The 25,654-nt window shown below is 41.9% G+C and overlaps 1 protein-coding gene and 1 pseudogene across 4 annotated transcripts in view; both read left to right on the forward strand.

Annotated features, from left to right (window-relative positions):
* ATXN1 (ataxin 1) overlaps window positions 1-25,654 on the forward strand; it is a 403,943-nt gene that overhangs the window by 161,550 nt on the left and 216,739 nt on the right. The window lies entirely within an intron of this gene.
* LOC112920429 (peptidyl-prolyl cis-trans isomerase A pseudogene) lies at window positions 9,107-9,790 on the forward strand (annotated as a pseudogene).

The following is a 25,654-nucleotide window of genomic DNA, read 5'->3' on the forward strand; positions in this document are numbered from 1 at the left end:
ATAATGTCCTGCCAGACTCCAGTGAGGCACCTCACGAGTGTAGGTAGGAAGGCTGGACGTCATGGTAGTGAGAACGGTAATAACAGTACCATATGGAACATTTGGTATTTGGATAGCACTTGGACTCCTCCTAAACTACAGAATCAATAGGAACTCAAACAGAGAGGAAGAAACAGTTCTCTTGCTGCAAATCACTGGCTGGTGTGCAGAAATGCAGACGTGTTGATTATCCAGGGCTTACCAGAATGAGTGTCTCTAGGGAGGCAGAAGAGTGGGGGAATATTTAACCATATGTAACTTTGCTGTGGCCTCACACCTGTGGTCCAGCACGTTTTGATTGTCTCCATAAGCAAACCAGTTTTGCAATCATGTAGGAAACCTGTCTGTAAGACTAGGCCAAAACCACTGTTGAAAAGTCAATTCATAGAGTCCCGCGGGGCCTGTGGGGTGATTGGGACTCTGCTGGTGCAAAGGGAAAGCATGGCTTTTGAATCGTAAGAAGCTGAGACCATGCCTTTAAATTCTAACTCCATTCAGCCCTGTATTACCCATTTATTCATTCAGCAAATACCTCTTTTGGGGGCTACTATGTACTAGTACGGTTCTGGCATTAGAGATTTGGAATGGAACAAGACCTGCCCTAATGGAGTTCACATTTCAAAGGGAGATACAGTTGAGAGCATCATGACTTAGTTTGGAGGAACATGAAGCTGGACTCTGGGGCCTTCTTTGTTGTTGTTTTAAGATTTTATTTATTCATGAGAGACACAGAGAGAGAGGCAGAGACATAGGCAGAGGGAGAAGCAGGCTCCCTGCAGGGAACCCTAGGCTGGACTCGATCCCAGGAACACGGGATCATACCTGGAGCCAAAGGCAGATGCTAACCACGGAGCCACCCAGGCGCCCCATTCTGGGCCATTCTAAAAGGAGGCAGAGAATGCATCTGAAATGAGATACCAATGGAGAAAGACCCATTGATCTGAAAGGCAGAAAGAACCAGAGAACAGTTGGCAATTGGCGGTGAGGTTGTGCTTACTGATAGCAGGATGGGATTGGGAATGGAGTAGAAAGTGAAGAGAGAGGACAAGTGTGGAACTCTGCTTGGAGGCACATGGTCAAGGCCAGTAACATTCTGGCGGCTATTCTTCTCCACATAGGTGATCTAAATAGCACCTGCTATTGGCAAGCCATATTTTAAGCAATTGTGAAATGAATATGTTGTAGTCTGGGACAATATTAACGTGCTAGATAGAAGAGTGGGTGGCGCACGGTAGATGGTGGTACTTTCTTTGTTCAGCTGCCACCCAAAGAAGAATGGGGGTGATTGTTTCACCAGGACCTCTTTAGCTTATCCTAATTTTTATTAACTGCATCCCTTTTCTTACTTTATCCACTGTCGTTCATGTTACTGGGGGAGATTAAGTATATAATTATGTCTACCTTTTGTGCAAAGCATAATTAACTTCACTTGGTTAACTTTAAATGGGTATAAGTTCCAGATCAAAGTAGTTTCTCTGGTTGTCACAAGTTGGCCTCTCCAGTTTTTGGTGCCATTCCACACTCTGCTTGTTTGTGGGATTATGGTTCTTCTTACCTTCTTCCCATTTATTCATGAAATAATAAAATACACTCAAAGATTTCTTTTGTCTTCTTTGGCTTTCAGCATGGGTTTGGTAAAGCTGCATTCCTGGCTTTGGATTGGTGGGTTCCTTTTTCTTTATTTTGTATTTCTCTGGTCAACTGCTTCCTTCTGGGGCTCATACCTCTACCACATACTTTACCTAAATGCTTTTTCTGTCTTTGACATGTCCAGTTTAAGTTGCTTATCCCACTGCCCAACCCAACCCAGCCAGCCATCCAACAAGTGCATATACTGGGCATTGCAACACACATTTCTGTGCTAAAGAAAACCCTATTGTTATTCATTAGGTATTTAAAATAGAGATCTCCTCAAAACTTACCTTTCAGTATAGATATGTTCTTCTGTTTTCCACTCTAGTTCCTGAAAAAAAAAGCCTCCATAATTCATAGCCAGTTTGGGGGAAGGTATTTATTTTGAAACACTTAATGATGTGTTTCATGGCAAAATGAAAAACATAGAGACAAAGACTCAAGAGTACATGGTGTTTTAGATGTAGGCATAGCTTTTCAGAACCATTTTGGAGTATATTAGAGTTTCTAAAATAATTTACCAGACTTCCATGTAAAACAGTTTATTCTTTGAAAGCCGTACAAATCATGTGATTTAGTGTGTCGGTGTGCAGACATTCACATAGTTCTTTTACCTCGTAAAATAAAGTAGATTCTTGTGTCCCCTGATGGAGGAAAACACATGAGAAAATAGTTGACAGTGAAGCCTGACATTTTGTTTTTGAACCCCTAAGGTGCAATGCTGAATTGCTTCTGTGTCCTCTGCTACACTGATGCTCTTTTTGATGTTGGCAGACTGTACTGGTCCTAGTGTAAGCAATGAGGAGAAGGAGAGATAGGAGAGGGTTGCTATCCTGCTATCCTTTCCAAATTAATGCTTTTTTCCCCCTCTTAGAGTTTATCAGATGAGATGAAGCATTTAGCTATGTTTTCTAAATTGTAGAATGTTAGAAATCACAGCTTCTGATGCAGTATTTGGCGGTGGAAGGGAACATGAAGGTCATTTAGACTCTGTGCCTCCCTAACTCAAGACCCCCTCCAATTTAGGTTTTCATTAAATGTTTTAGTAAAATTTGGGAAGGTAGTTTCTAGGGCCTGGTAGTTATATTTGGTCCTTGCACTTTTCTTTTCAGAAAGATCCTGTCTTCTCTATCTCTCTTTCTTTTGTTCTTTCAAGTGAGCACAGCAGGTCACTGCGAGGATTATATGCATTTAAACCCTTACACATTCCCTGGCCCGACACTGTTTACTGCTACTATTTCTACTCTGCTTCTCCCTCTATTTACACTCTGGTTTCTTGCTCGTAGAGATCAACTTTAAATCCTGAGTATCTAACACAGATGAACGTTAACCAAACAGAACGAGAAATTTAATGCTGTATCACATGCTTTAGAAGCTAGGGCTGTCTTTGGTCCCACGGGCAGAGACGTGATCCTCTGAGCGTGTCTATGGCTGAACTCAAGTTCAGGAGGAAAGCCCTCGGCCTGGGGATCGGGGGGCTTGGAACAAAGTACCCGCTTACTCTGTGCCTCCAAGTTTTATGTATGTAACATGAATGGGTTATTATTCTCTGAGGCTTCCGCCCTTCTCAAAATGATCATCATCTTACATTCTAGATCTTGTAAGGCTTTGTAGTCCCTGTAGAAAGGAACCTGGGAAAAGCCCTAGTTGGCTTTTATGTCCTCTCTTGGTGCATTTGAGTGTATGTGTCAAGTGTTTCCTGCTACGTTCCCCCCTTCATGCTCAGGTGGAGCTGATGACCGGCTCCTCCAGTAATGATGATAAGACAGGATAAAACAAAAACACTCGTTTCCTGAGTAAAGGCTTCCCCCCACCCCTCTCCAGATGCTTAACCCCTTAAGCTAGTGTTCAGATGGCGCAGAGGGAATATCACTTCACTTGCCACTGAAATACAGCTGTCTCTGGAGTGAAATTTGGCAGCTGAGTAATAGTCAAGCTGCAGTACTTATATGACAGTTTGGGGAAAGGAGCGAGACAGAAATAGCAGATTCCAAAATAATCCAATTAAAACAGCAGGAAAGCGGAGTTGGGCGGCAGGAAGGGAGGGGTGGTATGCCCGGAGTCTGATCATCCCTGCGGTTGAGAGTGTGGACTGCCGTTCCAGAAGCTCTAGGCTGACCACAGTGAAGCATCCCCTACACACGTGCCGAAGAGGGGTCTCGCCCAATGTCCCATCAAGCTGTCATCTGGGGATAGTCTCTCTCTCTCTCTCTCTCTCTCTCTCTCTCTCTTTTTCCTAATGGTCTAATTATCAGGCCGTGTTGGCACATAAATAGATCTGTCTGTTTAGAGCTACTTTTTCCTTTTGCCTCCCGCGTAGGATTCTATCATGTTCAGTATTTATGACATCGGAATGTACTCTGCAGAGAAGTGGTTCCGTCCAAAGCACCTTTTGAATGGCTCAGGAAAAGCCGACAGCCCTTCTGCTTGATTCAAGGGTCTTCGTAATAACAGTGACCAGAAAGGAAAATTCAAGAAATGTGCATGCTAGACAAATGCGGTTGAATAAAAATAAAGAACTCTTCAGATTTTTCTGGACTGGAAGTAACCACCGTGATAGCTATTAGGATAAGAACGGCGCCTGGGTGGATCAGTGGGTTAAGCATCCTGACTCTTGGTTTCAGCTCAGGTCATGATCTCAGGGTCATGGGGTCAAGCCCCACGTCAGGCTCCCTGTTCAGCATGGAGTCCGCTTGACATCCTCTCTGCCCTCTCCCGCTCATGATCTCTCTCTCTCTCTCTCTCTGAAGTAAATAATAAATATTTAAAGAACATGGAAGTAGCAGTGGTTAAAATTAAAAACTACTGAGCAATGTGTGCAAGAATAATAATTTTTAAAAAGCAAAGATTTGAGATGCCTGGCTGGCTCAGCAGTTGAGCATCTGCCTTCAGCTCAGGGCGTGATTCCGGGATCCTGGGATCGAGTCCCACATGGGCTCCCTGCATGGAGTCTGCTTCTCCTTCTACCTGTGTCTCTGCCTCTCTTTCTCTCTCTCTGTCTCTCATGAATAAATAAATAATATCTTTAAAAAAAGCAAAGATTTGTCAATAAACATAATCATATCATTCGATAATAGGACATCAGATCTCTCAAAAGGGAGTTTTTGGGGAAAAGGGAAGCAGGTGCTAAGGAATGTGGGCATTTTAGTTTAACCAGAAAAGAGAGAACTTTAAAAAGAAATGTAGGGCTTAAAGGGTTAGTTTCATTTAGAGGCATATACAGTCTTTAGGCAATAAGCAGAGCTTATATAGCCTACCACCATAAAAATGGAATGAATGAATTCAAGAATTCATTCAATGAATGAATCAATTCAATGGAATGAATGAATTCAAAATTAAATAAAATTCACGTTATGGAAAAAATTATATTTGGTATCAGAAATTCTGATATGGAGTTTCAGTTGTGCAACTTATTGACTCTGTGACCACAGACAAATCACTTAAAATGTGAGGGATTTTTTTTTCTGTAATCTACGAAATGGAGATAATTGTATCTAACAGAGTGTTGTCAGGATCAAGTGAGGGGCACCTGAGTAGCTCATTTGGTTAAGCATCTGCCTTCGGCTCAGATCATGATCTCAGCATCCTGGGATCAAGCCCCACGTCAGGCCCCCTGCTTGTCTGCTTCTCTCTCTACCCCTACTACCACTTAGGTGTTCGCTCTCTCTCAAATAAATAAAGAAAATCTTTTTTTAAAAAAATCAAGTGAGGTACTGCATAAACAATGTTCCGTGAACTCTGATATCCACTCCCTGCTATTTCTGTCAATATGCACCGTGCTTACTGTGTGGGAACGTGTCAGGGGCAGTGATCACCTGTGATCATACCCATGGAGAATCAGTCACGGACAGGAAAAATCTGTGAAAAAATTTTAAAATATTCATGAATTATTTTTTTTTCTGCTCCTCATTTTTCTGGCCCAGAAATTCTTCTGTTTGTATGGGATTTTTTCCAAAAATTTCCCAGTGGGTTCTGTAACAGAATTGTCTACTCTCTATTGAGCTATACACCACATCATTTTATAATATGATTTATATTATATGTAATAATATAATTTATAATATAATTTTTTTTCTCTGAGTAAGTGCTGAATAACTCTAACAAAACAGAATGCTCTCTTGTTTCATTTAATAATCCTCCTTTCGGGAGGTCTTGGTAGAGACAGGATAGAGTCTGTGGGTTAGGAACAAGAGGAAGATAAGTAGGATGCTGAAGGATGAAGTCTTCAAGTAGGCAAGGTGAAGTAAATCTAGTAAATCCTCACAAAAAAAGTGTGGGCTGGCGCGCTGAACTTCCCCTTATGCGGCAGCCCATGTGTCTCATTGGCTTCTGTCTCCTAATCACAGATGCCATGAAGTGTCTTCTTGGATTTTTTTTTAAAGCTTTCTATCTTAATCTCCTACCAAAGGTAACAAAAGGAAATCCACTGGATTGCATGCCGTTTGCGTGTGTATTCACAGACCCATCAGGCAGTGCAGCAAGCTAGATTTCTAAGTGGATATGAACATGGGGACGAATCTGCATGCATATGGGCATATTTGTGTGCACACCGTGAATATGTGGGCATTTGTGGGGCTAGCCACAGACGCAACACATATGTGCATCTGTTGTGTACACCCTAACATGAAAAGGACACACTGACAATAATTAGAAAGGGTGATAGGAAACCGGGAAAGTAAAATTCCTCTCTGCAGCATTTACTGTTGCAACCAAAGTGCATGATGTAACATTGGGTGTGCAGGAGAGCATTTGCTTATTCATCATTTAGAACAATAGTAGGAGTTAAATATTAACAGGTTTAAGTGTCAAGAACTGTCTAAAAATACAAAATCTCTATTGTGTGCAGCTCTTGCAATATGGCAGGGTATTTTTGTATTTTAGATGTGTCTCTGCTTGCTTGGAGTTCAAAATGCTTTGGATAAAGAATGTTAGAGAGTGTAAATTGTGACAGAAAATGTGCCCTGTTTGTTTGTTATTCCTGAGGATATTTGCAGGTCTGAACTATCACATGCAGAAAAGAACAGCTTTGTTCGGAAAATACAGTAGGAGCAGTACAAGAAAATTGAATTAGGTACAGAAACTTGGGGAGTCCATCTTTGATTGATGATGCTTCTTATTTGCTCTTCATTATTCCCTGTGAAGACATAAAAACTATGAAATTGGATTTGGAAACTGGATTAAGACAAATGGCTCCTTAGATTTTTTTTACCTTAGCTCTTTCCAATTTTCTTCCTAAAGCATATAGTCACTATATAAAGAGTCTGTGTTTACTACATTAAATCTTCCTAAAAAGTGTGCCGTTGAGGTTTGATTTTAAGAATTAGTTTAGAAGATGCAGAGGCAGTCTCTACCTGTTAACTGTGTTACAGTATTTGTCTCTAGATATTTTATATGCCCACTTATTTTTATTATTTTATAGAACAATGGAGTAAAAAGGGCATAGGCCACTGTTTTTCTTAAGAAAATTTCTTCTGCCTATCACCCTACTCTCCTTTTTTCCAGGTAGAATTTACTGTATTCCCTTTGAGCTATCGCTCTACTCTTCCAAATACTTTTATCAAGGACTTGTAGATACACACATGAGTCTCTGTTAACTAGACTGCAAACCCCCTTGAAGGAAGGAATTGTTTTATTTGTTGTAGTAACTCTGGCACCTAACAAGGCCTTGAACATTATTTATCAAATGACGAGTTAGTCAATCAATCAATCAATGAATCAGACACCTACTGTGTCCCTGTCATTGTCTTAGACACGTGGGAAAATGTATAAGACGCGGTCATCTCAACTCTGACACAGCATAAAATCTAGCTGGAGGTTAGAACAGCTTGTGTGATGAAAAAATAGTGGATTAGATACCAAAGAATAAAATAAATCTCCGTGAGTCCAAAGTACATAAATAATTGAATAAGTAGGGCAAAAGAATTCTCCTTATGGAAGAATTCCAATAAATAAATAAATGAGAGGCATCATTTAGAACCCATAGTGGTGAGGCATCATTTAGAACCCATAGTGGTGGATGCCACAAGAAGGTTCCTCCGGTGAATGCTAGAATTGGTGGGCAAAAGATTAGGTAGAAACAGGATATTTGTGGAATTTTAAAGTATCTACCCCTAAAATATTTAGTAATTACAAAAAGAAATATGTAACTCTATCTGGATAATCCCGATAGACTTGCAGACTCGCCTTGACTGATCAAGTTTTAGCATTAATGCATATTGACATTGTGTGGCCCTTCATAGGAAATGCTGAGAAGGAGGCACTGTTGCTGTGCTCTTCTTCCCACTCATGTGTAATCCCACTCTCATCAAGAGAAAATAGCCAACCCAAGTTGACGAACATTCTAGAAAACAGCCAACTGACAAGTTCTCTTCGAAAGTGTCATGGTCTTAAAGATAAGGAAGGATAGAGGTACTGCACACATTGGAGGAGACTAAAGGGACAGAATGTGTTCATGTCTTGTGAAAACCTAGATTGGCTTCCTGAGCAGAAAAAGGACATGTGGAAAAACTGGTGAAATCCTAATAAATTCCACGATTTTGTTGGTAGTGTTGGCCAAGCTTAACTTTCTAGTTTTGATCATTGTCCCATGATTATGTAAGACTTGAACATAAAGGAAAGCCGGGTGCTGGGACAAGGCAACCCAGTACTATCTTTGCAACAGTCTGTAAATCTAAAATTATGAAAATCTAGCTGAGGACATAATACCAATCCCCAGGAGGCATTTATGGAGCAATATATGACAGAATATGACCGAGAATTTGCAGTGTGCAGGGGAGCAAGTGTGAGTCAGTGAGTGTTGAGAGGAAAGGAGGATGGCTGGGGCTGTGTAGATGTAAGGATGAGTTTCATAGGAGAAGTACCTTGAAAGGAGATATAAAGATGATAGGTGGGACAAACAGGGGTTGGTCTAGGAGTGCCTGGGGTGCTCACTCAGTTGAGCATCCAACTCCTGATTTCTTTGGCTCAGGTCATGATCTCAGGGTCGTGAGACCAAGCCCCACGTTGGACTCTGTGCTCAGCAGGGAGTCTGTTTGAGATTCTCTCTCCCTCTCCCCCCCCCCCCGCATGTGCACATGCTCTCTCTAAAATAAATAAAAATAAATCTTAAAAATAAAAAGCAAAACAGGGATGGATCTAGGAGCAAGGACAGCAGCAATGAAGGCTCAAGGGAGGGGGGGGGGCAGATGACCTGCGTGGGATAGGTGGAGAGGCTGGCCAAGGGATGTGTGCATTGCTGCTGAAGATCAGTATGAAAGGAAGCTGGGCCCCTGTGGGGAGCACAGAGTAGAGGACCATTAAAATGTGGCATTGGAGTTTGCAATTCATGGGGCAGTTGACACAATTACAAATTCTTGCTCAAGGAAGTGACACAGTGAGATGATGGCACATATGTAAAATCGGTGAAAGGATATCCAGGTGGCTGGGACTTGGGAAAATGGGGGCAGGTGAGTTAGGAGTTAGAAATAGGTCATGGGGCCTCAAAGACGCCACCCAGCAATGGCCAGTCCCACTGTTTCCCCACATTGCAGTGGACAGTGAGCCCTTGGGCTGCATCTCCTTGGAGCTGTTGGCAGACAGAGTTCCAGAGACAGCAGAGAATTTTCCTGCCCTGAGCACTGGGGAGAAAGGATTCAGTTATAAAGGTTCCTGCTTTCACAGGATTATTCTGGGATTTCTGTGCCAGGGGTGGTGACTTCACTCGCCATAATGGCAGTGGCAGCCGGTCCATCTGTGGGGTGAAAGCTGCTGATGAGAATTTCATCCTGAAGCACACGGGTCCTGGCATCTTGTCCATGTTAAATGCTGGACCCAAGACAAATGGTTCCAGGTTTTTCATCTGTACTGCCAAGCCTGAGTGGTTGGATGGAAAGCGTGTGGTCTTTGGCAAGGTGAGAGAGGGTGTGAATATTGTGGAAGCTGTGGTGCTCTTTGGGTCCAGGAATGGCAAGACCAGCAAAAGATCATCATTGCTGACTGTGGACAAATCTAACAAATTTAACTTGCATTTTATCTTAACTACCCAACCATTCCTTCTGTAGCTCAGGAGAGCATCCCATCACCCCCCGCTCTCTGCTCAAAATGTCCTATAATCTTTGTGTTCTCACTGCAGTTCTATGGATCCATATTTCCCTCACTCCCCTTCAACTCTAGCTGGATTACAGAGTTAAATTTTTGATAATGAAATAAAAAGTAAACAGCAACAGACCTGTTATTTCAAGAGGCCATGAGAAGCTAAGGTCATGAGAGGCCTGAGGTGGGGAGTCAGAAAAAGAAGCACCAGCATATCTAAAAGCATCTGAAGAGGTGGACTTCTACAACTTAGTGATGGGTGGTTGTAGGGCATGAAGAAGGAAGAGGCAAAGACAGTTCTTGGGTCAAGCTCACAGGACAGACGGGTGATGCGGGTGTCCATAATTGAAATAATTCATTCAACAGATACTTGAGTGCCTGCACTGAGGAATTATGTAGTCTAGGCAAAGAAGGAGGATGAAGAAACATGTAACTGTACTGTCTGCCTATGAAACATGGGCAGGAAAGCCCATGGCTTGAGCTGGACTGAATGGCTTCATAGATGACTAGCTCAGACCCACCTGCTGGGGGGCATGGGTGGTCCCTGTCCTCCAAATAAAGAGAAGGAAAGGAATTGAGGGGGTTTATCTCTTCCTAACAGCAGCCATGAGCAGTGTTAGGATATTTTTTTCAAGTTGGCGTTTCTCTATGCTTAATAAAGATGTCTAGCCTACTGTTCAGAGTCTACTCACCAAAAAAACCTATTAAATCATAATTCTGCCAAGATCGAGATCTCTGGATCCCAACAGCTCCAAACACAAAAGTTAAAATACATAAAAACACAAGGAACTTTATAGAAGAAATAGAAAAAGAGGTTCGTGTGCTGAAGTTTTGAGCTCCCAATCTTTAGGCACTATGTCTTTTGAACTTGTTTTATACAGTGGGGCCCACTGAGCAGACCTTCCGTTAATGTTCTTCTGGACAAATGTGGCTGTGCTCTTCTTTTCTGTAGCTTGTCCCTTCTCTCTGCTACTTAGCAAAGGGTTTCTGTATCCTTTATTCCTTTGTGTTCATCATTTATTTCATAATTTTCTACTTTAGACCTCTATAAAGGGATGTGTGTGTGTGTGTGTGTGTGTGTGTGTGTGTTTATCTCTGCAACAAGCTGGTAGCCTCCTCATCAGCATTTATGAGCTGTGATCCCACACAGTCAGAATTAGTCTTGGGGCTTGATTACCGGCAAGGTAGGGGCAGAAGAGTGGGTGTATTCACTTTGTACATACTTGGACATACGCATTTGATTGTGGCTGGTGGTAATTGGATTTGTGGTTTAAAGGTCTTTGAAATTCTCTGAAGATTTCCATTCCTCTTACAATCAACATTTTAAGTTATGTTTCTTAAAAACTGAGTTCTTACCCCCTTTTTTGATATCAATCAATGCTTAGACAAAAATAGATAATAAATAGACATTTTGTTGAGAATAGGAAACTGAAGAGCAAGTTAACCTCTTTCATGGTTAACTGTAAATGGAAATTACTTGGTATTCTTACAAGTGTGAAATTGGGGTGGTGCTGATTCTAGTCCAGAATGAAGCATTTTGTGTCACCTTTGCAACCTGTAAACTTAAGTTCCAAATCTCTTCTTAACGATGAGAACTCTCCATGAAATATGAAGTGCCTACGGTGTATTTAAAACCTGGTCTAAAATGGCAGTGTGTTTCATAATACAAATAGATGTTTTGTGTAGAATGTAAAAGGAAATGACATTGGCATTGCAGCGTGGACATTATCAGTGGCGCTCTATGAAGTGACCACAAGGTCCCCTCTATGGGCCTCTATGGAAGCACATATGTTCAAAGTAGGAGGATAAAGAATCTTTTTATGGTCTTTGTATGGTCTTCGGTCTTGTTCTTAGGGAACAGAGTTCTAAATTGTAATTATAGTCAATGGTTCTGTATAAAGGTTCCATATAAACATTGTCCAAAGGTTCTTTCCACAAAGCTATATATGCCGGTCAGCCCATATCAGAGTGCCCTCCCAGAGTGCCCGATGGGTTTGAGTAGAGCACATTTCCTACAGCGGGTGTCCACTCTTCTTTTGGTGGTGGAAGTGGGAGTCATATGTTGAACTTCGGGAAAACATTTTGGACTTATTTTCAAAAAGTTGCAAGGTGAAGGCAAGCAGAATCCCTGCTTTGGAAACTTCAGCAGAGCCCCATAGAGACTGAGAAACCTATCAGCGATTCTTTGTCATAGAGTTCATACAAATGTATTATACAGGTTAATTCTCTCTCTTTCTTTTTTAGAGAGAGAGATAGATAGAGAGAGAATGAGTAGGGAGGGATGGGGCAGAGGGAGAGAGGATCTTAAGCAAGCTCTGTGCCCAGCGTGGAGCCCAATGCAGGGCTCGATCATGACCTGAGCTGAGACTGAGACTCCAAGGCTTAACCAGCTAAGTCACTCAGGTGCCCCTCTACCCTCTACAGGTTAATTCTTTTATTTTTTAGGATGCCACATAGGAAGTGAATGGTCATTTAACCTAGTGGATCTTTCAGAAATGCAACAAAGGGATGAGGGTGGGAGAGTGCCGGAAAACTGCCGTGGAAGAAGCAAGGATAGAAAGCCAAGTTTTAGGAATGAGCAAGATCTAAGTTCTGTCTTAATTTAGAATTTGTACCGTACCTTGTAACATTCAAAAACGTAATAAGGGGGATACTTACAGAGCAAGAGGTGGGCGTGGTTACAGACTCCTTCCCTTCTTCACCATCATCTTCTCTTCTTCTCTTCGCCATTAAAAGTATACTGAATGAATAAGAATGAAGTGAGCAAATTCTTTTAACAATGTTCACGTGATGTTACTTCTGTGAAATTTGTCATAACAATCATAGAATCCTAGTTTTCTTATCCAGTGCACATACTTTTGTGACTCTAACCTCATTATGAAATCTGCAAAATAATAGGAAAAAAGACTTCTCAAGAAGGAGAAGAATGACTGATGAATGGCCCTACACTTGATGCTGTGGATGAGGCCCTGAGATGGCCACCGAGAGTAAGATTAATGATGTAATGAGTATACTTACCCAATTCCCCCAAGTAGATTAAAAGGAATAAGGGGGCCTTTTAGTGTCAAATATATTGACCACAGTGAAGGAAGTGGAAAAATTAGAAGCATCATAAAATCTCAGCAGTGTGGGGCCATTCATTTTAAGAGGCAAACCAACCTCGTGGATTATTCAGGGTAGGTGAACATAAAGGACCTTCTGAGATGCAACAAAGAGGAGGAGGCACAGAAAACAAGGATGGTGCTTTAAGAACCCCGTACCCCCCCCCCCATTAGAGTTAACTTTCAGGAATCTCAGTTGGGGGTGGAGGTATCCACATGTGGAGATGCCCAGACCGAGAGTCCTTCCATTTCATGGCTCAGCCATTTGTGAGGTCCCTAGGAGACGTGGAGTTTCCTCTACAGCAGTTTGGCCAGCAGTTGGGGGGAAGAGAGAGAGTAAAAGATCTCACTGGAGACTTACTAATGGGAGAGGTGTGCATCAATCTTTCATGTGCCCTTGGCCAGATTTAGTCACACGGACATACCTAACAGCTGGGAAGATGGGATGTGCCCACCTTTATGCCCATGGGGACAAGGACTCTGGTCTGTGGAACACTAACCAGCCTCTGCCTGATAAAGCCTGATGTCAGCCTTTACCTCCATCCCAGCCACACCCTGGGGACATACCTGGTTGAATACGCAGTGATTTGCAGGACACCACACCTCTGTCCTAGGAAAATCAGGAGCCCACTGAGTCAGTGTGTCAGGACTCTGGGTCCTTCAGATCATCTTCCTCTGAACACCCATCTCCTGATGTTATCTTCAGTGGGGAAAAAAGAGGAAAGAAATCATGTGCAGCTCCACATGGAAAGGCAGGAACCTTCTAAATACCACCACCAGGAGATGGCACCCCCACCACCATCCCGGGGTTCATCACTGCCAGTTGGTGAGGAAACTGCTTCTTATGTTCTTTGAACTGCCACTTCCTGGGTCCTTTTCCTGTTAACTAAATGCCAAAGGAATCCCCCAAATTATCCCAGTCCTTCCAAATGTCTCATTACCCGCGTTCTGTACTCAGGGTTCAGTTGTATCCTCATTCCAGTCTCCCAAGATTTTCTCTCCCACCGACTCTGAAACAAGTGTTTACTGAACTGAACTATCTGGAAGCTTTTGATTGTCAGATATCTGAGCACAAGAAGGGGAGTTTGGGGAAGGGGGTTGAGGGTTAGCTCTACAAAATTATTTGGTGCCCTATTCCATGAGTTGGGATGCAGTATTTTGATGGGGGGATTGGTGTGGAATAAAAGTTGGGGCAAGAGAGAGTCTGTAAAGAGAGGCAGGCAGACGCCAGAAAAAACTTGGGAAGTTCCAGGTGGGGAAGAAGAAACCTTCCTCTCCCTGACCTCCTCTTGATTTCTGCCCCTACTCAACATACTTGAGAGCTGTCAGGACTAGAATTTGTCGACATTATGGGCTTAATAGCTCTTGTTTGCCTCTGACAAAACCGAGCACTATTTATAAATGTCGTTTCTCTGAGAAAATGGGATTGGAGTTCTAAACAACTGACTTACAAATGCACTTTCTGTGCACAGATCATTCATAAATTGAGGACTCCCTGTCCTGGGCTTGTAACCCAGAGATAACATTTATCTGTGCTTTATCAGTATGGGCTTGTCAAGTTAACTTATGTTTAGTCTTTTTTGCATTCATTTTGATGATAGCCTTGCTCTTAAAATTTAATACTGTCTTTATGTTTGGAGAAACATTTCCTTTGGAGGTGCCTCAAATATTCTCGTGAATTGGAATAGCTATTTTATTTTATCTACCAATTTATCTTCAGTACGATTCATGGCTATGAAAACCTTTTGCGCGGGGAGTCTGTAAATTGTAGAAAAATTGAGAACCATTTAAAGGAAGTGGGGGAGAGAAAGAATTCTTTGCTTGTATTACCCCGGGTTGTCAGATATCTTGCAATATAATTACTGTGTTGGTTTGTAAAGGTTAAGGAACGCCGAAGTTTATAATTCTCTTTTGTGTATGTGTTCCACACATACAAGGGGAAAACGCAACACATCAAAGCAAAGTGCCTTGTTAACCTAAAAGTTCTGAGCAATTTATAGTTTGTCGACACAGAGACATAATTCATGGATTTTTGTATTTGCTTTTACAAATACCTGATGAATCAGTTACTTGCTCCGTGGAGCCAATTTGCAGATTACGAGCCTTGTTTATTTCGAATCTGTTTATAGGCCTAATGCGGGCACCGAGCAATTCCTGCTGGCATCACATTGTAAAGCAAAAAGGGTAGAACCTTGGTTTTAGAGCGGCTCCTCCTTCGGGAACTTGCTGTCCATATACAAGAGCGAAAAATTCTGCTGTTAGCAGAGCTGCTGACAGGATATGATCACAAATGGGACTGATGCTGTTCTGTTAGGAAGCAGAAATAGGATGCCCAGGACGGTGCAAGCTTGTCACAGATTGTCAGGGTGCTGTGCTGCTGCATTACAAAGGATACAAAGGAGGAGGGGTCCCCCCTCACCCGTGGGGGTGCGCCCCTGCAATGGTAAGAAAATGGTCTCAGCGGTTGCTCTGATTTGCACTTGAGGCTCAGATTCTGATGCTCGTGTAGTGAAAATGCAGTCGTGCTTCATGGTCCTCCCCTTCTGGTTTAAGACAGTCCGGAGGCCTCTGCTAGAGACATTTTCCTTTTAGGTTCAAGTTCATGTATTTTGTTGGAACTTCTGCTGGTTTTTCGTTGCTGTCAACACCGTGAGAACAGTTCTGATGTCCTCATAGATGCCCTCCCCGGTCTCTACAATCACTTTCTCCCAAATTATCCTCCTAGATTTCAGGCACCTTTATATGGTAACCGATCACTAATTGACGAATACCTTTGAAAGGGTTTCACAGAAACTTAGCTGCAAAGCTGTGGTTTAATACAAAGAAGCCTACGTGAGTGTGAAAGAAAGCCCTTTATGAACTGTGGAGTACTATAGAAAAGTCAAGCATTATAATTAAATACTGTCAGGTTATTGCTGAGCATTGATTGTCAAAACGTATAAAAGGCAACTTATATATTTTTTCCCCTGTAAGTACACTGCTTATAATGTTTCAAGAGTAGCTACAAGTTACTCCAGTAATAAGGCAAGGGAGTGTTTGGGGGGGAATCCAGAGTTCTAAAAGGTCAGCCAAAGTCAGGAATGGAGAACTCTTGAATCTACCTCTTTAAGACCCCACAAGAAGTAGGGTACCGTCTGAATTTTTCAGCCTTAGCCAAACAAAAGCAGAATAGTGTGCATCGTACTTCTTATATCTGGATGCAAAAACACGAATGCTGAATGTAGAATAGAAATCATTAAGTTTGATGGATTTCTGTTTTATGACCAGCTTGAGTGTACAGCTTTCTAGATATCTGGAGATACATGAAAGCTTTATGGTTATTATTCCACTTAAATCTTATATAATCTGCTCTTCCAATGTCATGAAAACCCCCCCCTTTTTTTTTCTCTCTCTCTCTCTTTTTGGAGACCTCCCCCAATGGCCTGCCAGCTAGAGTCATGCAGTTTTCAGCACTGATAGTGCTTGGATTCATTTGTAGATTATACACACCAAATGGGGTTGGCACCTCTTCACGAACATTAAACCCAGTGGGCTACTTGACAGTCATTGAATGTGCTCATCTCAGTGGAAGTTTATGTTTTACAGCTGACATGCCACTGACCAGAGTAACCTGTCATAAAACATGGCACTTCATCATTTGTTTTGTGTCTCCAGTCCTGAACATTGACGCTGAAACATTTGAAGAGACTTTATTGACATTTAAAGAAACTACATTAACCCTATGTAGTAAAATGGTTTTCGTGGGAAGTCTTTGAGAAATGCTTTTGTATTTGATTCCTGGAATGTTCGAGGACTACAGGCAGTGCTTTTTTATGGTCAACAGCCAGCATTATCCAGAGACTTTTTGGAGTCATACAGAAATAGTAATTGCTGTTTTTTTTTTTTGTCACTGTGATTATTAATTATTATTGCAAATGAATAATTTGGCATTCTGATTTTTTAACTTCAGCATTCCCTTAAAAACACTGTTGACTTTTGTGGAAAAGGTTGATTTCCTGGAACTGGTCATATTATGAGGTTGCTTTATAGGCAGTGATTGGCATGTTTATCAGATAAATCAAATGGGCCATGGGGAGTGGTTTTTCAATACTTTGTCCTTGCAGTTTGTTCCCTAAAGAAAATCATGTTGCCTATTAAGAGGAGCAGTTTGGAGAAAGCATTGCTTTTAGGTACTCCGTCCCCATGATTTGGAAAAGCCTAAAACCAATGTTCCAGAGTGCCCCCCCCCCCCAGTATTTTTTTCATAAGCTTTAAACTGGGTATGAAAAGGCCTGTCCACTTTTAAAGCTTTTGCCTGTGAAGATCAAGTAAAGATTGATTTTTAACCACTGTGCTCATGGGGAAACCCGAATGCAGTAGCCAGGACTGAAAGAAGCAGATAGAAAGAAAAAGCAAAATAACCTCTCTGGCACCCACCCGACAACATCTCCAGGGGAAGAGGATCGATATCTTCTGATATTCACAATTAAAGAAATTGCTGGAATTCTACATTGTGTATGCTCTACCCATCAAGACCTTTCACCCAGGGAAGATAAATATTCTTTATTCAGGAGATGGGAAGCAGGAAGCGTAGAGCTAATTTTTTTTTTTTTTTTTTTTAGTGTATAGTCTGTCATTTGTGCTGCCCAGAATTGTGCATTTGTCACCACCCCAAAAAGAAACCATATATACATTAATGGTCACTTCCCATGTTACCCCGATCCTTCACGAACCCCAGCTCCTGGCAATCTGTTTTCTCTATCTATAGATTTGACTATTGTAGACATTTCATATAAACAGAATCCTACAATATGTGGACTTTTGTATCTGGCTCCTTTCAATTCACATAAAGTTTCCAACCTCCATCCCCACAAGAGCGTGTATCAGCAGTGATTCCTTGCTATGACTGAATACTATTCTATTGTATGGACGTACCACATTTTGCTTGTCCACTCAAGTGACAAGTGAGTGAGTTGATAGCCATTTGAATTGTTTCTACTTCTTGGCTATTCCGAATTATGCTGCTGTGAACATGCCCAAATACGCTTCTGGGTCGGCGTGTTTTCATTTCTCTGTGTAGCTATTTTTTTTTCTAAAGATTTTATTCACTCACTCATGAGAGACACACAGAGACAGGCAGAGGGAGAAGCAGGCTCCCTGCAGGGAGCCCGATGCAGGACTCGATCCCGGGACCCTGGAATCACGCCCTGAGCCGAAGGCAGGCACTCAACCACTGAGCCACCCAGGGGCCCCTCTGTGTAGCTGACTTTTAAACGGTTATAAATTAAGACAGTAAATGATTTTCCCCCCTCTCATTTGTTTGCTTCACTACTGTCTCTTCTTACCTATCTCAGTGTCCTAAAAAATCATTTTCCTTGAGAAGGTGGTTGTAGAAGAATAAGAACCTCAATTAATTTTTTTACTAATCCCCAGTCACCAGACTCTCTCCTAAGCATCAGGTATGAGTTACAGCATTTCTCAGACGGCCCTACTTTCCAGACGCCATGGCTGGGGGTTAGATGGGTTCCTAAGCTATTCAGCTCAGAAGTGAGAGAAGCTGGGATTTGAACTCACACCTCTTTAGCTCTCAATCACAGTGCTGTCTGCTCCCTTCCTCATCCTGAGATTAACCCACCTGTTCAGGCACCTGTTCACCTCTCAGAGAATTCTCTTTCTGTTCATGAGCCTTCCTCTGATTTGGTTGTGAAAAGTAGGAAACATGGTTCAAGATCTCTTACCGAATGCCCGTGGACTTGGAGCAGGCATCTGCCTTTCCCTCTCTGAGTGAGTGAGGTGCCCAGTCCAGCCTGGCTCTTCCTAACTCTCTGCCCCACTCTGTCTCCTCACCTGAACCTCACCTCCTTCCTGCCAGACCCACAGGTACTGCACACCTACAGTCTGTTTATCAGCTTGAGCCAATAAGCTTTATACTGGTGGAAATCTGAAAATCTCAAACTCTAGGACTCCCTGCTCTGGGCACAGCCTGGGGTCCCCTGCATTCTGCCCCCCACCCCCACTGTCCCTCCCTTCCCAGTGTCTTCAAAACTTATCATCTCTCCAGCTTTCTGCAGAGCGATGATAATCACTTTTTGCTTTTGAAAATATCTAGACATAAATCCTTCACCTGTCTCTCCTCTTCAATTCTGTGCATTGCCCCAACCCCATGGCCTCAGATGTACCAGTGGATCTGACCTCCAGTATCAGATACGTCACATACCAGATATTCAGGGGAGTCTTTTTAGAAGCCAGTTGGATAAGAAGCCTGAGTTTGAGAGAATATTTCTTGAAATTATTTTGATTTTCTGCTTCCAGGAGTTCCTCTAAGTTATGTACGAACCACACTCATTGCTCATTCCCATCCCCTCCTTCGTGCACCCAGGAGAAGGGAACACAAAGGTGTCATTTTTCTCATCCATAGGAGAGGAGGTTGAAATTTGGGGCTAAAATAAAGTTGCGGATTACCTATGAATGTCGGCCACCTCTGGCCTCCAGCCTGCCAGGTGGACCATGGAAAAAAGACCTAGAATGGCTAACAAGGTCATGGGGGGGGGGGGAGGAATAAGCCTTGCCAGCTCTTTTATGATGATAGATGTGTGTCTTCAAGGAAATCCAAAAATTTCCACTTGACAGAAGAGGTGACAAACAAATGGATTTGCTCCAGTCTCTGTAAGAGGGTTAAAATTAAGTTTTGTTGGAGTCTGAGACCTTTTACTTTTGCTGACCTGCCTCTGCTAACTGGTCCGTTCTGCATGAGCGCCCAGGGCTCCTTCAGAGAGGAATTGGAGAGAAGCCAGGTGGGGACAGGTTGGTTTCCATCCTCCTATCTTCACCCCTCCACTCTCCACCCCCTTAGAACAAGCACATTAAGGGAATGTCTGATGAATTGACCACAGTGTTTGTCAGGACATTTTTACAGCTCTTTTGTTCTAAATTTAACTGATAGCCAATGAGGGACTTAATAATTCAGGTAAGTCGAAATAGGCAAAATTGGTCTTTTTGTGCCCTGAGGATAAGTCTAAACAAACCTCCTTAGTTGGGACACGTCCAGCTGTTGCATTGGCTGAATTCGAATGGATTGTGGAGATGGATTACCTAACCTGGTCTTGAAGGGTGGTCTTGCCCAGTCTGGGGGTGTAGGGGCGCGTGGAGGGAGGACAGTCTTACCAAAGCCCCACGGTAGGAAGCTTCATTGAATGAGTCTGTTTTGCAAAAGTTGACTCAGTCTCCTGGACGGTCATTTGTGAGGGTTTTTCTTTAATTATTAATTTTTTTCTTAAATATAACCATATTAAAAATAACCCTCACACCTCTCAAAAATTAGATCCCGTATTTTGTTCATGTCATGTTTCAGTGTCCTTGCCATACTCGTTTTCTTTTTTTTTTGTAAGCTTATTTTTTATTGGTGTTCAATTTGCCAACATATAGAATAACACCCAGTGCTCAACTCGTTTTCTTTAACTAAAAGAATCCACTAATTTGTTTTAAATTAGTGGGAGTATAAAGGGTGCCCGATAGATGTCTAAGGAAAAGGAAGTTTCTTATTTCTGTTCCCAAGTCATCTGAATTCACTCCTAGAGGTGAGCACCATTACTGTTTTCTTTTCTTACCATTACTTTACCCTGAAATACCTTTCAGGATTATTTTTAAAGCTATATAAGCAGAAATATGTTTTTAAAAAAAAAACCATAATGTGTACACCATACAAACTGTTCTGCTCTTTGCCATTTATTTATTTATTTACTTATTTATTTATTCATTCATTCATTCATTCATTCATTCAACCTAACCATCTTTTTGTCAGAACATAGAGTGTATAGTATGTATACTTTATAGTATCTAAAGAGTATTCCATTGTCTGGTTTTGCCACACTCTGTTCAGTCCCACAGGATGGACTTTTCGGTTGTTTCCAATTCTTTGCTACTATGAACAATGCTTGGGTGAATTGCTTTCTATAAATAGCATTTTATATGTCAGCAAGGCTCTCTGGAGGAGAAATTACTCAAGTGGAATTGTTGGATCAAAAGGAATGTGCAGTTTTAATTTTGGTAAACCTTGCCAAATTGCCCTCCAATTTGGCATCTCCACTAATGTATGCTCCTACTAGCACTGCGTGAGTGCGCCTTTTCTCCGCAGACAGCGTTATTAAACTTCGTGGTCTCTGCCAATCGAAGAGGTGAAAAAATACTATCTTTTAGTAGCTTTAATGTGAGTTCTCTCATTACAGTGATGATTGAATATGTTGTCACATGTTTAAGAGCCATTCTTATTTGCTTTTCTAAGAAATGTATGTTGACATTCATTCATTGCCTGTATTTTACTGGGTTTTGGGTCTCTCCAGCTAATTGATTTTTAGGAGCACTCACTTGCTCAAGAAAGCTTGTCCTTTTGTCTTGTGCTTTTTTTATTTTCCCATTTGTTTTTTGGCCCATTTTTTTCTATGCAGGAGTTGTTTTTACAATTATGTAGTCTTATCAGATTTTTCCCCCTGATTTTTCACTCTTTGATAGACATAGGCCTTTTGCAGTCAAACGTTATATAAAAAATGGTCTCATAGTTTTACTTTAGTATTGCTTAAATCAAAGCTTTATTGAGATAGAATCCACATACCATAAAATCCACTCTTTTAATGTGTACTATTTCATGGTTTTAATGCATTTATAGAGTTGGGCAGCCATCACCACCATCTAATTTCAGAACATTTTCATCACCCCCAAAAGAAACCCCATATCCATTAGCCATCACTCCCAACCCCCGCCACCCCCCAGCCTCCAGGAACCACTAATCTGCTTTCTTTATGGATTTGCCCATTCTGGACACTTCATGTAAGTGGAGTCATTTAATATGCAGTCTTATATGACTTGCTGCTTCTACTTAGCCTCATATTTTCAAAGTTCTTTGTAGTGGTTTTTTGTTTTTGTTTTTGTTTTCAGGTTTTACATTTAAATCTTTGGTCACTCTGGAATTTATTTTAGTGTAGGACATGAACTAGGGATCTAATTTGACTTTTTCCAGGTGGCCACCCAGTTACTGAAAGTCTCTTCTCCCATTATCATGTGCTGAATTCAGTATGTATTTGAGTTTATGTATTTTCTATTGATCTTACTTGTTATGCATGTACCAATACATACTGATCTAACTTCTGGAACTTTATAATATTTCTGTTATCGAGCAGGCTAGTCTTTTCTTAGTGCTTTTTGCATCATTTCTGTGGATATTCTTTCCTTTTTATTTTTCCATGTGAACTTCAGAATTAACTTCCTCGTGGTATTTTTTGACACCGTATGAAGTTTATAGATTAATTTGGGAAGAACTACTGTCTTTCATGATAGTGACTTCCTGTTTAAGGACAAGGTAGAAAGTTCCAGATGTTCCTGTCCTTCTCAGTTCCTTAGTAGTGTTTAAAAATTTTTCTTCATAGATGTTGCATGTTTCTCATCCAGTTTATCATCTAGATGTTTCATGTTTTTGTTGCTGCTGAAAATGGGGTATCTTTTTACTGGCTGTCATTTAGAAGGCTATTGATTTCTGCATATGACTTTTGTTAATTACCTTATGGAATTCTCTAATTGTCTGCAGTAGTTGTTCAACTGATTCGCTCAGATTTGCAGCCGCAGCATATGCAGATAATGATTTTACTGCCTCTTTTCCAATCTTAGACCCCTTCTTCCTTTCTCTTTTATAATTAAATTGGCTAATTCCACCAGAACAGCATTAAATCACAGCAGATGATGGTGGACAGTCTGGTGGTAGTTCTAACGTTAATGGAATGCTTCTTGTGTTTCCCCATTAACAGTGAGGCTGCCTTTGGGGCTAGGCATGTTTAATGTCCATTTGGTGTTTGCAGGCCTTTATAATGTGCCGAGAGCAGTTTGGAAGTGCTGGGTCTGACTGAATTGTTTGCAGAGGTTCTCCTGCAGTGATGTAATGGTAGGCTGATTTTCCTCACCAGTGCTGAGGAGTTTGAGTGGGAAGTCCACACTGTAAAGGAAGAAGGTAGCAATTATACCCTAATCTCCTGCTATTTTTCTTTTGCCAATCAAGTGAAAACACTAAGGAGCTATAGGAATGTGTAGCACCATATTTACCGATCCACAAGAAGTAGGCTTTTGCTAAAGGAGAAATGGAAGAGTGGAGGGAGGAAGGGAAAGGAAGAAAGAAGAGATTTAAAAAATGTTCTTTTTTTGATATTCCTTCCCCCAAGTCAACCCACATGATAAACCAAAATATTTCGAGGGTCAGTCCCCCCTCCCAGAATATTATTACCAAAACAATGGGACAAAACACGAATTGTCAGCAGATAGGAAGAAGAGCTTCAGAAAAGACTTAGCAGAAATATTGAAATCTTCTCCCTTTTGTAAGCAGAACTGAGTAATAGAGAGTTCCAGATATTGAGAAATCACTGAAGGGAAAAGGAATTCCTGTTGAAACATGTTTACATGTTGATTCTTTTTGATGTTGCCATTAAGACAATGTTTTGATCTCTTGCAAAGAAACTGGAGAGGTATTTTATGTCCTAACCCTGAACCTGACATTACCGTAGTAATAAATACTAGGACAGGCTGTCCCTTACGTTAGCAGAACTAGAAAACAAACAGAAGACAGTGACAATTGAGGCTTTGATGCTTGTTGGAAACATTTAATATACGGAGCTGGTGGGTTGTGGTTAAAAACAAAAGGAATTTAGGCTGACTCCAGAAATTAGAGAAACTGATGGGTGATTTTTGGGACTCGCTGTACAATCGTCTGGGTGATAGGCGGAAAAGAGAAAGTCCTGGGAAGCGAGCAGACTGCTGGGGTGTGCCGACTCAAAGGACATGCACACCCCTGGCCAGCACCTGCTGGTCTCTCACCAGAGCCCTGGGTGTGACTTTCACATTGCAGGAACCACTGGCTCTGGGCATGTGTCTCAAGCATGTCTTCTCACCTTCTTCTCACCTCGGTGGTGTGCTGAGAAGGAAAGAGCAAGAGCTTGGAGCAGAAGCATCTGGCTCTGTGCGAGGGCGCTGTGTGAACCTGACCCAGTTACTAAACCTTTCTGAGCTGAATTGCTCATCTGGAGTCATGCCTACAATTCAGGAGTTGTGTGGATTTGTTAGAGATGCTGTATACATCTAGCACAGCACAGGGCCTTGCAGAGAGCACTTGCTCATTATGTGTTAATCTGTAGTCCAGAGGAAGCAATGGGCAGAGGGAAAGAAGGAAGGATTCCGTATGTCCAGTGCCATGACCCTGAGACACAGGATCTGCTGAGGAAGCTCATACAGAGAAACGCATCAGGACTGGAGTGGAGAGGTGTTCATAGGAAAGATTTCTCTGAGAGATGAGTTATGAAGAATAAGCTGGCCCACATGTTCCAGAGAGTGCAGAGAAGGGCAGCATTTTCAAAGGCATGGGCTTGAAGAAGTCAAGGAGTCTTATGCCAAGGCAAGCATGAGGAAGAGACTCTGGCTCAAGTGGTGAGAAGTTGCAAGCTGGGAGATGGGAGCGGTTGACAGACCTAGGGTTGAACATGGTCTTGTTTGTCATGCTTGGAGGCTGGTTATGGTGGAGGTGGCTGGAAGCATGAGGGCACAATTGCATTCACATTTTGGAAACCTGGCAGTGGTGGGTGATGATGGGGCAGGTTTAGAAACTGGCAGGAGGGCATGGGCTTTGAACCATGGCAATGATTTCATCCATATTCCCCACAAATCCTGGTGCAGGGCTGAACTCCTAGTAGTTTTCAGGAAAAACTTCTGGATGGACGTGAACGAAAGCTCTTGGCTTGCGCAGGATCATCTTTTCCGTGATGCCCTTGCTTTATAGTTTATAGATTATTCTCATGTGGATTTGATCATTTCCCCCCAAATTATCTTTCCCCTGTCAGTTAAATGACCTGAAGCCATGTGTGCTGTGGCATAAACATACCCTAATCTACTCACAGCATATCCTGTAAGTGTCAACGTCATAAAAGAGATCTTATTTAAAGGGCGTTAGCCCAGTACTGCATGAAAAATTGCCACTCACAGCGTTGCTCTCTCCCACCAAAAAATGGTTTATGTGCAGAGGGATAATCGTTCCCAGCCCTAAATGCTGTAGGCTTTGCTCACACTCTCTTTCAAAGCTTTCCTTTTTTTTTTTTTTTTTTAAAGATTCTTTCAAGCCTCCTGGCTCTCTCAAAGGAGAAAACTATAAAAGCAGTTAGTTCCTGATTGACTTCAAGCAGAGCAAGTTCACGGTCTCATTTAGGGGAAATGATCCTCTCCTGGTTAAGATGGCCACAGGCACTAACTGTGGCCATAGGCCATTGAGGGCCACAGTCAGTGCCAAATGCCCTAAGAGATGGTTGTACTTACCATGGACTGGATGAATAAAGAGAACATCGGATTTTATATTCAATAAGTCCGCTCATATTTTTTGAAGTTCCTCTGTTGTACCAAGTAGGGTGCTAAGGACTGAAGATGCGAAAGCAAGATAAGAAGGAAATGGTCCCTACTCTGTGACACTAGACAGTATAATTATTGTAGTACAGTAGATGAACGAATAACTAGTCGATTGCAATGCTTTGTGATAGACAGCACGAGAGGGATATATAGAATGTAGTGGAAGCATCAGGAAGGGGCACCAGACTCTCCCTTGGGAGGCCACCATGAAGGTCCAGAGAATTTCTTAAACTGGAAGAGAACTGAGATATACCTTAGAAAGTTTGGGGGCGATGGTTTTTGTCTCTAAAAAAAAATTCCAGTAATGTGGATTTTGCTGTGGATTTATTATGGACTTTTCGTAAGTTCATCAAAATAGCCTTTTGAGTCATGCAGTATCTGGGATGTATGCTTGGCTACCATGATGTACA

Source organism: Vulpes vulpes, chromosome 12 (genome assembly GCF_048418805.1).
Source record: "Vulpes vulpes isolate BD-2025 chromosome 12, VulVul3, whole genome shotgun sequence".
NCBI classification, from domain to species: domain Eukaryota; kingdom Metazoa; phylum Chordata; class Mammalia; order Carnivora; family Canidae; genus Vulpes; species Vulpes vulpes.